At 29.0% G+C, this 13,644-nt stretch overlaps 1 protein-coding gene across 3 annotated transcripts in view; it reads right to left on the bottom strand.

The window, feature by feature from the left end:
* The window catches only part of LOC114315891 (phosphate transporter PHO1 homolog 3), a 207,001-nt gene that overhangs the window by 67,954 nt on the left and 125,403 nt on the right, over window positions 1-13,644 (bottom strand). The gene's annotated exons all lie outside the window — the stretch shown is intronic.

Below are 13,644 nucleotides of genomic sequence, written 5' to 3'. Positions count from 1 at the left end.
CCGAGCTATACATAGCTCGGCCCTCGTCATTGATGTTACCTCAGTTTGCTATAGAACTTCCTTTAAACAGCTAGGTCCAAGTCTCAGTGTCACAGTTGACCAGCCTGGCCCAAGACCAAGCTATCAGCCCTTATCTCAGCCCATTACGCGACCCAACTTCCAAAGAAGACTCTTCCTACCTTGACCCAATTTGCTTACAAATTACCCTCTCACTAAGCATAAAACAAAAAATACAAAGAAGCCTAGCAAAAAGAATTTTATCTCTATAGTAGAATAAAATATTGTTTCAACTGAGGTACGGTATGGTATGGCTTGGGTATATACTAAATATGTCTAAGTACGCTAAAAATTAAGAAGAAAAAAATTTGAGTACGTGTTTCGTGTACCCAATACATATGTAGTATCATACGAGATACCATACACCGATAAGTATCCGGTACGGATACAATATATTTTTCAAAGTATCCATATTTCATAGGTTGAATGTTTCTATTAAAAATAAATATAAATAAAAACTATAAAAAAAATATTACAAGAAGCTAATCATAAAAGGTAAATGAAGACAAAGGCAAACAAAAATGAATAAATTCTAATCTAGTATTTCCCCAAGCCTACAGGAAATACCATGTCAAAAGTTAAATGGGAGAAAACGGGTTGTCATGAGGATAAATAAATAGGAGAAGAATCTTCCCCCGCCCGAAAGCTAGATTAGAGGGTATTGTTTGGGCGGTATGGTTTATCACGGTTCTGTTTCAATTATTTAAATCGTTCATTTTGTTAGATATTTCGTGTATTTTATTTATACAAAAAATTAAATTAATCCGATAACTATTACTTGTTCAATTTATTACGTTTATTGCATTAAAAATCTATGATTTATTTTTAAAAACACAATTATCGTCTATTTTTTTTTGATAAAAACGCGATAAATTGAATATGTTATTATTCGGATCGACTTAATTTTTTGTGTGAATAAAATACACGAAATGTTTGACAAAACAAACTATTAAAATTACCGAAATGAGGCCCATGGTGAGCTCCACAGGCCCAAATAGCATCTGTTAGTCTGCTTCCAAATAAATATATACAAGGCATTCTAAAGTTGATGGGCCTACTAACTACGTTAGTTATTGATAAGTAAGGAATGGGTTATTTTAGTTATTTTTTTACTTTTTAAGAAAAGATGTATAAAAAATAGAAAAGTGATGTGACATAAAAAATATAAAGAGATAATAAGGCCTCATTTGGGAACATGTTTTTTTAGTAATTTTTTAACTTTTTGGCTAAAATATGATGTAAAATAAACTAGTATATTTGGGATGATTTTTTGATTTTTTACGAAAAGATGTACAAAAAGTAGAGTAAAAATGGAATCTTTGACTTTTTGGTATAGATTGTTGGCTTTTTGATTTTTTTTAGTAACTTTTTGTCTTTTTAAATAAAAAAATCACTTGCCAAACGAGACCTAAGTATATTATTTTAATTGCTACCCAAACAATCCCTTAGAGTCATTTAAGACGAAGTCTTATCATAAATTTATTTTTTTATTTTCGTTGGGTGAAGTCTCGTTTTTAAATTATGAACTTGTTTTGTATGAATCTATCCTTAAAAAAAAAAAAAAAAGAACATAAGGGAGGTAGTATAACATGATTTATATTTGACATAAAATTATGTAAACAAATGCTGAGAAATTTGTGAACTTTCATAATTTTAAGCGAGCACACACACCCCAAAAAGATGATGAAGAAATTTTATATTTTAACAAGCATAAGTTATTTCAAAAAGCCGGATCAAACATTACATTTTAGCTTAAACTAAGTTGAAAGCGATAAAAAAAAATTAAAAATATAGCTGCACCAAACGGTCACATTCAGCTTGGTTGGTCTTAATTTTCAAAAAATTATACTTTTTATTTTCTGTATTTTAATGTTTCAATGAATTTTTTTAATATTTTAAGTAATTTTTAAAAAAATTTAGACACACCTAACATAAATATACTTTAAGTATAATATTTATAAAAAAAAAATCTTTAAAAAATTCACTAAATATCGAAAAATATTTTTAAAAAATTCAGTACATTTTTTTGTATTTTGTGTATTTATTAATTGTTTAAAATATTTTTTATTAATATTTTACTATTTAGATACATCTAAGTAAGGTGCATCTAAAAAAATAAAAAAAATTATTTAAAATTTTAAAAATATTCACTAAAAAGAAAAAATAAAAAAAAAGTGAATTTTAAAAAAATGAAAGGTGCATCTAAAAAATATAAAAAATTACATAAAATTTTAAACATATTCACTAAAAATAAAAAAATAAAAAAATTAATTTTTAAAAAACTGAAACAAAACACATTTGGCCTGCTTGGTAACGTTTACGTTTTCAGTTTATATTTACAAAAATTTTATAATCTGGTTTTTATTTACTTATTGTTTATTTTTAGAAAAACATAAATTACAAACGCGTTTGGTTTAGACAAAATGTTTAAAAAATTTTAAAAATATAAAAAAGAGTAAGAAATGTCAAGTGGTGGCGGGTTGGTGGATGGAGACGAGTGGTGGCGGCGGAAGATGGTGGTGGAAAATGATGGCGGGTGGTGGCGGTGGCGGAAGACGATGGTGGAAAATGGTGGGTGATGGTGGCAGAAGACGGTGGTGGAAAGTGATGGCAAGTGGCGGGTGGTGGTGGCGGCGGCGGCGGCGGCGAAAAACGGTGGTGGAAAGTGGTGATGGTAGGTGGTGGGTGGTGGTGGAAAATGGTGGCAAGTGGTTAGTGTTGGGTGGTAAAAAAAAAATTGAAAACTCAAAACCTAAACTCATTTTTTGTATTTTTATTTTTTGGCCAAATTTATAAACTGAGACCATTGATTTATAAATAAAAAATTTACCAAACAAGTTTTTATTTAAATTTTTAAAATTTTTATAAATATAAACAAAAAACTAAAAACATAAATATTACCAAACAACATCATTGTAATTTTGGTTTTGACCTTTATGGAAGCTTGTTAATAAAATGAAAAGTCATCAATTTCAACACTTTAACAACGGGTGCAACTTTGGTGACAGCCCATTTCAAAAAAAAAAAAAACAAAACAAAACAAAAAATTAAGCGTGGATAAGATATTTTTGAATGGAGCAATTATGGGCCAATCTTATGCATCTTTATTATAATATTATATATTTTATGATTTAAAAAATTGTAATGTAACATCATCATAAAATATATAACATTAGAACTTTTTGAATAGGAGCTATAGATCCTAAATAATCTATCAAATTTTTTATCAAACCTCTCATATGGGTGTGGGATTCACACAAACCTACATGTGTGTGGGTTTCACACCCATATGAGAGGTTTGGTAGAAAATTTATTAGATTATTTGGAATCTCTAACATAATTCTTTTGAATATATTTGAATCATAATAGGATAGAGTGCACCAATCTCAAACCACGATAAAATGAATTTTACATTTAAAATAACTAACATAATACCCGTGCTATGCACGAGTATAAATAAATTATCAAAAAATAATTTTTAAAATTAAATAATAATTTAAAAATTAAATAATAATAATTTTTAAATTTTATTTATTTTTATTAGAGTTATACATAACATAAGTTTTTTTTATTCTTATATCATTAATTATGTGTTCTAAGTTCTTAATAAAAAAAATACATGTCATAATTTAACTAGTAAAAATTAAAGAATAAATCACAATCATTAATTTTAATTTATCATATCATAATGGTAAATTACATTTTTCAAAATACTAATTTTCTATGTTTTGTAAAGCCTAAAAATTTGTCTCATCATGCATCAATATTATAATTTATCTTGTGTCATATACATAAAATGTATTTAGTTTGACTTGTGGTGTTCAAGTTTGGCTAGAAATTGGTCAATTCAATATTTACCCCAACTTGACCTTCAATTAATTATTAAAAGTTGTCTTCATCTATGCACAATTTATAAATCGTTTGACATTTATTAAATTGATAAATAGATATTTGTAAGTATTTTTTATAATAAAAATGAGAAATATGGATATATTGTATGCATACTTATTAAAATTTTTGAAATTAGTTAAAAAAATTATATATCTATGTTTAAAACTATTAAATGAATAGTTACATATATTTATATACGAAAAAATTACCTAAGATAGAGTTGCCCTAAATTATAGATCATATGGTACCCCTTATCTTACATTTAATCTAAAAAATTAATCGGTTAATTAGTAACATTAGTCATGACCGGTATGAGCTAGTTTGGAGGTTTTAATATTGGATTAAACACTGCGAAGTAGCCTAAAAATAAAAAATTAATGGTAAATAACATGTGATAAATACATGTGGTTAGATAGTTATAAAATATGTCTATATTCAACACTTATATAGTAAAATCCGCATTTTGAAGAAATCTCAACCACACATTACTTTTTTAAATCAATTCTTCTCCCAGACTATTTGCTATTCTTTTAAGTAATACTCATCTTTTCAAAACTCACTCAAATAATAATCTGGCTGAGCTCATCATCATCCTTATTGCCACTATGCTCACCACCTCCACTAATCACTATGTAACTCCATTCTAGTGTTTTATATTTGCGAATATAAAAAGACAATGTTTGAAAAATATAAAGGTACGGTTAAAATTCGAAAGAGTTAAAAATAAAAAAATAGGAAAAAGGCTTGATTTTAGGTTTTTTTATTCCATATATGGTAATACCTTTTTTTAAAATCTATAAATTATGGGACGGTATTCATTATTTAAAATTTTTATTTTTTGATGGGCAAGCCAGTGAAATATATATATATATATATATATTTTAAATTTTTTACAAATTAAAATAAACAAAAGTGGAGTGAGTGGCTTAGGATTGAACATGTATATTGTGTGGTTTTTTGGCAACATGGTAAAAAGCTGAGTTTGCAGCTTGGTTCCAAAAGAGCTACATTGGCTGTTTTAGCAAAAAGTCATTTGGCAAGGTGAAAAAAAGTTATATTTAAAATTACAATTATACCCTTTATATTATTTAAGGTTATACATGGTTAAAAATGTAAATTTTCTAAATTGGTTGGGGTGGTTTGGTCTTTTGATTGTGATGTGACATCATAATTATATATTAACCAAAAAAAATCAAAAACAACTTTTTACTAACTTTCCAAATCACTTACTAAAAAAGTCAAAAAATTCAGTAAAAAGCTAAAAACTAATTTTTTACCATATTTCTAAAACACCCCAAATGAGACAATTATTCATGTTATTATAGAGATTGACTTGATCATATTTTTATGTGACTTTTACCGTCTAATGCAATTCTGACTTACTCAAACAACCAATCTTTATTTCTATCAAAGAGACTATAATGTAATTTACATATAAAGTTTAAAATAATAATTACCAAATATTTTTACTATTTGGTCAATCACTTTTTTTAGGCTCTTAGGCTAGTTCACTTTAACATTGGATAATTTTTTTTTAGACACGAGTATTCTCTAATAAACTTGTTTCTTAAAGGTTTCTAAATAAATCATTATAGTATATTGATATGATGCATATATGCGTATACAATAATAATCGCATAGCTCAGGTAGTCCTAAAATTTGACCTAAAATTATATTTTTCCCAAGGCAAAGGTATGTCTGTATCTTAATATTCGACAGACACAAGTTAGATCTGAAGCTAGAGTGGGAAAGTATTAGGGTTAGGCATAGGATTCTTTGGACCGCCCAACTCATTTAAATCGAATCAATCCACATATAAATTGGTAGTTTTACAGACATAATACAGGTGAATGTGGTTTGGAATACGGCATGATTGTGGATTGCGGATTGCGGGTTTAACCCACACCCGCAAGAACCCGTATCATTGCATTTTGGATGAATGTAAAAGTTAATGAATAATTACTTTTAGGTGAGTTTACGATTTTGAATATTTTACTTTAATTATATTGTTGGGTAGTAGATAATGAATGGGATTGATGATCTAGTTTAGGATTTTAAAAAATGTGCTTATGTTAGTTTATGATTTGATTTAAAAGTTTAAGATTTTTAATGATTTGTTTGCATTAGGAGTTGATTTTATTGTGTTTTTAATTTTATAAGTTTTAATTCATTGATTATTAATGTTGAAGCATTTTAGAAAATGGGAGGAAAAAATGCCCAAAATAAATATTTACAAAATGGAGAAAAAAAAGCTCCAAAATAATTTTTTAAGAAAAAAGTCCAAACCGCAAATTTTTAAAGAAAAAAACCTCAATCGCCTGGACATTCGCATACCCTATCCACTCAAACCACAACCCACACTGCGAGCCGTTGCAGGTTGAATTTTTCTCAAACCGCATATATGCGGACGGATTCAAACTGATCCGCAAATCGTCCAAAACCGAACTGCGACCACCTTTAGAAAGTACCAAGGATGATAAAAACTTAGACTTAGGTCTTGTTTCACAATTTAATCTTTTAGTTTAAAAATTAAAAAGTAATTAAAAATCAAAAAGTCAACAACTTATACCAAAAAGTCAAAGATTCTTTTTTCTCTCTACTTTTTATATTTTTTTTTTCTGTAAAAAGTCAAAAAGTCATCCCAAACATATTATTATTATTTTTACCTCAATTGTAGTCAAAAATAAAAAAATTACTAAAATAATATATTTCCAAACAAGCCCTAATCCTAGTTAGGGTGCAATTTGGGCGGGTTCAACCCGAGCAACCCAAATCCAATCCGAATTTTTTTAGAGTTTGGATAAAATATTTTCAAATTTAGTACGGACTTGAGAAAAGATTCAAAAGTCCGAATTAAATTTGGACGAACATAAGCAAAGACGTCAAACAACTCGAGTTACCAGAAACTCGAATTATACATATATAGATATATAAAAATATTAAATATACATATAAATTATTAGCCATTATATGATATTAAAGTAATTTAAATTATTAAATCATATTGAATATATATTATATATATAAATAACATAAAATCTTACTTTTTTTATTTTCATTCATAAATTGTAAGGACTACTATATCTGCATCTTTTTTTTTTCTTTTTCTTTTTTTTCTTTTGATCGGCAAATGTTAGTTGTTAGTTGTTAGATTAGCACCTATGGGAGAAAATCTCCCCACCTTTGGCAACGCACCAAAGTGCTTGCACTCTCTTAATTCAACCCCTAAGGGGAATTGAACCCATGACCTCTTTGGGACTAAGCCTTAAGGAAGACATGGTGGTCAACTCTCTTACGTTATATAAATTATTTATTTTGATAGTATTAATGATTTTCTATATATAAAAAAAATGCAAATAGAGTCAAATTTTAATAATCAAATAATGTAGTTGCCAAAAAAAAAAATTTGAAATTCATTTACAATTCGGGGAACTCAAACAATTCGGGTTTAACTCTGGTTGGGTTGGGCAAGCAACCTCGGGTTATAATTCGAGCCTAGGCAGATCTCAGCACAACTTGAGTTAGGCTTGGAAAACATCTCAATTCGACTGATTTGGTTGATTTAAGTTTTAGAATTTAAAGATTTTTTTTGGTTGATTTAAGTTTTAGAATTTAAAGATTTTTTTTTAATGAAGAATAGGAAAAATAGTTATATGAAAATAAAATAAACAACATACAAGATTATAATAAAAACAATAAGATCCTAAAGAGCCAAACAAATTATAAACAACAAAAATAAATCTATTAAAAAAATTGTTACGATTTAGGAAAAACTACTGATCATCTCATAGATGTGATTTAAAAAGTAAAATCTGTATCAACACCCGCCATCGCATTCAACGTCATCCCTGTCATTGTTGTCCAACTCCGCCATCGCCGCGGTCGAATTTTGGACACCACCAGAAGACAATGGTATGAGAAAAGGCTTGAGAGAGAAAAGAACCATTGTGGATATTAAAAATCTAAAAATTTATATCAAAATCGAGAGAGAAAAACCCAAAACCCTTACTTTAGACATAAAAAACTCAGATTTATACCTAAAAGTTAGATCAATAGTTTAAGAGTTTAGAAAAGTAAAAGAGGTCGCGGAAACTTCACCGAAATACCACCAGAAATCTCTAGAGGGAGGGCTCTGCTCGCGTTCTCTCTCTCTCTCTCTCTCCCTCTGTGGGGCCTACATAAAGAATTTGTGAAAGCTTACCATACTTAATGAATTGCTCTTGGAATTGTTCTACCCAATTGGTATGGCAACAATGCTACAGATCACTAAATTCCTACCACTAACACCATCACTAATGGTGTGGAAAGCAAAAAAAAAAAAAAAACAAAACAAAACAAAACTAAGACACAAAATACAGGTGGCAGTATGGGACCCACTGGCACATCATTAAAGCAACCACTAATTAGTGGTCTGCATGATTTTTCATTGGTATGGTAATAAGCTTACTATACCAAAGGGATTAGTGAAACATTGGGCTGTTGGTATTGTTTTACCCAATTTTCTTGAAATGAACAGACTTGTAAATATGTAATAATAAAATATATGTAAAATTTTTAAAAATGAATAAATAAAGATTTCACCTTAATTATAAATTAAAATCTATTTTTTAATTATTTTAATTTAAATTTTGAATTTTTAAAATAATATTAATTTTAGCCAACTATACGTATCTGTTAATTATGACTAATTAAGAAGGACAATTTAAATAATTTAATCACTTTTTTCCTTTCAATAATGTCGATAGCCACCCTTAGGCCATGTTTGTTTGGGCAGATTGGATTAGGTTAGATTAACATTTCGATGACTACTAGTCTTAGGACTACAAATTCCTTTGGATTGTGTATCATATCCTATATTTAGATTGAGTTAGGATTATAAGGAGAGACTAATAGTCCAGACTTTGGCTTAGTCCTCCAATTTATATATCACCTCCCTCTGTGGGACCAAATAGTCCATCATATTTGAGATATCATATCCGGATGGATTGTTAACCTGTACTTCAATTATTTAACCAAATATCGGATTAATAATTTTATTGGACTATTAGTTCAATCCCAAACTCATATCTATCCAAACATAGCCTTATTGTCATCCATCATCACCTCACCTCTTCCCCAATCTACTGCCATCCATTTTTCATGTCCATTGTTACTTTCTCATTTTCCCCAGTCGAATGCCTCAGTGTGTTTGGTTTGAGTTTTTTGGATTAAGTTTTTCGAAAACTAATTTTTTTAGTTTTCGTGTTTTTTTGTTTTTAGTGAATATTTTTAAAATTTTAAACATTTTTTTTTTTTTACTTTTTTAGATGCACCTTACTTAGATGTATCTAAAAAGTAAAAATTTTGTGAAAAAATATTTTAAAAAATTAATAAATACATAAAAATACAAAAAATGTACTGAATTCTTGTATTTTTTTTTGTATTTTTGGTATTTAGTGAATTTTTAAAAGATTTTTTTAACAATTTTTTTTACTTTTTAGGTGTATTTATGTTAGGTGTGTCTAAAAAGTAAAAAAATTTCTTAAAATATAAAAAAAAAATTCAGTAAAAACAAAAAAAATACAAAAAATAAGAAAGTAGAATTTTCTGAAAAATGTTTTTTGAAAAGTGGAAACAAACAAGGTGCATCGCTCTCTTTACTTTCCCAGTCCATAGCACCACAGAAGTTTGACAAAATACAGTCACAAATCTGACATGATTACATTGGGTTCGCTCAAAATTTTAATTCATCTAATATTTTACTTATTTTTATCTAAAATTCGTTAGTTATATGAATAAAAAAATATTATTATTATTTCTTTTACATTGTAATATATATGTTCTCTTATGTATTTTTATGTTTTCATACCAGCTGAATTAGTTTTGGTTTCTTTGGCCTTACTAAAAGGAGAGTCAGTATAATTATGTCAAAATTATGTAATTTATTATATTTTCTTTAAATTTCAAGAGAGCTCAGTGTAATTTACCACCAAAAAGAAAAAAAAAAAAAAACTCGATTTTGTGACTCATTCTTAGGGATAGTTATTTTTTCCCGTCCTATTAAGGAAGTAGTGCATGAACGCATTTTGCTTCCCCTACCCCCTTCTATCCCACTCCTGCCTCGATATATTTTATTAAATATATTTATATATATAATATAATTTAATTTTTTTCACTATGATAAGATTAAAACACTAACATATTATACTTAATATTAATTTTATTCATTTATTTTAGGAGCCATTATTTTCACTCCACTTTTTTTCCAAATACTCTCTTTTTTCCAAATACTCCATTGTCTAAAAAATCAAAATCATAAGGGTATTAATGTTACTACGTATAATAAAAATAAAGAATGGAGTGCATTTGGAACAAAGTGAAGTGGGAATAACAATTGCTTTTATTTTTATCTTATATTTTATAATTCTCATTAAGTATAAATCATTATGTGTAATATACTATATTATCTTTGATTTTTATTTTTTAACTTATAAAATTAACCCGTTTCATATCCCTCACTCGACCCCTCCATCCTTCGATTTGTCCCATTCTAATATGATACAGGGCAGGTGTGGATTACTAAAAATCCGCCCCAACTTTGACATTTGACCACCCCTCCTCTCTCTCAGTGCAAGCACATTCATTCTCCTCTCTCACTTCTACCATGCAGGGCTGGCCCTGAGGTGAGGCAACTAAGGCAGTCGCCTCAGGCTTTCAATTTTGAACAAAATTTAGGGCCCCCAACCAAGAGAGTGTATCATGTCGTGTTATTTCATAATTATTTCAATATTAGCTTTCATTTATTTTCATGTTGTCGTATGTTGTTATTTTGATTAGTGTCCGAATGATGTTTAATGTGAAAACTTTCACTTTTAGTTAAAAATAACTTAGCAAGTGTATGGAGAGATTAAATTTTTTCTCATAAGTTATATTTTATAAAATTTATTTCTACTAAATGAAATTATTCAAAGAATGTTTGATTTTAATTCAATTGCATTTTTCTAATTAAAAAAATTGTACCTTATTACTATATATATTTAACTAGATTGACTCTGAAATAGGTAATAAGAAAATACATATCTTAAATGAAAAAAAGATATTAGCCTTAATTATTATTTTACATATTTTTTTATTCAGTTAGATAGAGTTAAATAAAAGATTAAAAAAATGTCATGGCATCCCTTAGTGAATATTAAAATATATAACTAATAATTCATATTATTGAGTCGTGTCATACTTGGATTCATGTTGAAATATAGTCAATCGTAACTTGCGAATTTTATATGTTGCTTGAGTTATGTAAAAAATTATCATCCTTACCCCTAATTAATTTTAGTTCTTATAGCATTGGTAAGTTAAAAAATAAAAATTCGATTCAATTAATTGAAGTTCAACTATTATAAATATATATTTGTTATCTAAATTTTGTTAAATTGTCATGCAATAGAAATAAATTTTTATCTTTTTTATTTTAGGAGAAGTTAGCAATAGGTCCTACTTTTGAGACTTATTATCCATTAAGTCCTATTGATAAATTTATCAGTCTCTTATTTTTATGAATAAATTTATAGTCATAAATTTATCAGTCTCTTTGTTTTTATGAATAAATGTATAGTGATAATTTATTAGTCTATTATTTTTATAGTGATAAATTTATTAGTTAGGATATGTAGGTAAATAAGTTTAATTAATCGGACTTAACAACTCAAGCCAGCCATGCCATCGTGCACCACCAATCACCGCCATCCGCCAACTCCTCACCTTGAATCGCTACGGGTGAAATGTTGTTGGGTGAGACCGTTTAGTATTGTTTGGCTCCTTTTTTTTTTTTTTTTTGTTACAGGAAAATCCTCCCACTCTCTTGCAGGTCCAGGGCAGCGCCCCTTGTAGAGATCACCAAGGTGGCCTGTTGTCCGTTCTGAGATAGGAGACTATAACTTGGGAACTTGTCTTGACCTCGCAAGACAAGCTCTGCTTAAGTCAGGACTCGAACAGCAGGGGAGCATTGGGCCCACACCAAGTGTTGTGGTAGCAACAACTTGAGGCTAACCTCCTAACCAACTGCCCTACACTCAGGAGATTGGCCCAAGGGATTTTGAACTTGGGACATAGGGTCTTAACCCCCAAGTCTTTACCAAGTTGCCAAACACACTTGCCACAAAGCCACCAAAAAACATTAAATAGTTTTACTGACCCACCACCTCAACCACTATTTTGATTCATTTTTAACTGCTTTTGATTTTTTGTTGAAAATTGAAGGAAAATATCACAACAGTGACATGCAAAAATAATAATTATAAATCAATAAAAAAAATTTATAAATATTAATAATTAAATTTATAATTTTTTTTATGAATTTGTATTTTTTTTAAAGTCTAACTCCCAAAATTTATAAGTATATCATTCTTTAAGATTTTTATTATTTTATTATTTCTTTTAAGATGATTGACTTTGAAGACGACATTGTCATTGAACCTTTCGTGTACCTATTAATTCATCGGGTGATTTATTTTAGGATCCCTGGTATTAAGATTTTATAACATAAAGGATCTCTCAACATGGATCCAGCGAAAATTCGATCAAGAGAATTTCTCTGGACTTTCTAGAGAAATTCTTTGCCCGGAGAAATTCTCCAGGAAAATTTTGGGAATTTCCTAGAGAAATTCTTTGCCTTTCCCAAAAAAATTATGGGAATTTTCCAAACAGAGAAATTCCCAGAGAAATTCTTTGCCCAAAGAAATTCTAAACCAGAGAAATAGATGCTATTATGATCAATTGAAGAAACCAAATCTAGTAACATTATTACTCAATCAATAAGAAACTCTAATAACCAGAAACCCATTATCCAATAAACACTAACCTAAACGAATCTAACAAGAAAAAAACAACACTTGGGAGGGTTCAGACACAATTGATAGCCAATCAAGAAATCAATCCAATCAACGCAACAAATAATCACAAATACAAACTAGAGAAATTTGGGTTCACAGAGAATTTCTCTGGTTTCATTTTCTCTGAACTTCACAGAGAAATTATCTCTAAACCAGAGAAATTCTCTTCAAATCAGAGAAATTCCTTTGTCTCATTACGTGCAGAGAGAATTGCTCCGGAATCAAACTTGGGGAAATTAAAATTTCTGTGAACAAAATTGTCAATTTTTTAAACTAGACTTTACTAATGCAAAGCAATTCACTGTGCTTCATTTGAAAAACCAGAGAATTTCTTTGGTCTGAACCATAGAAAATTCAATCCAAACCAGAGAATTTCTCTGGTCCAAACCCGAGAAATTCAATCCAAACACATTTCTAGTATGTATCTGATGTTTCACTAAGATCAATATGAATAAAAATTTAACCGATCAAGCAATCAAACAAACAAACAAATCATAAAAAAAAAAAAAAAAAAAAATTGAAAATGGGAATCAAAGTCTAATCATCTTGGGCACAACCGAAATTGACGTAAGTGTAGCCGAGAGAGGTTTATCTGGCTTGATGATGAGCCGATCCAGTGGTCAGAAAGCGGTCGAAGCGAGATCTGGTGATGGTACAGCAGAGTCTGGTATACATTGGGTTTTCATCTGATGATTTGGTAACTAGAATAGTTGTTCCCACCACCACTCATTTGCTTCTTTGTTGGCGACAGAGGCAGAGCTGTAGCGGTTACGGCAGTGGCAATGAGGGACGCTGGTGGTGGTTGGAGAAGAGAGAAGAGAGAAGA

This window comes from Camellia sinensis, chromosome 5, assembly GCF_055761805.1.
Source record: "Camellia sinensis isolate YWXY chromosome 5, ASM5576180v1, whole genome shotgun sequence".
Lineage (NCBI taxonomy): Eukaryota > Viridiplantae > Streptophyta > Magnoliopsida > Ericales > Theaceae > Camellia > Camellia sinensis.
This window is presented reverse-complemented; position numbering and strand designations above follow the sequence as displayed.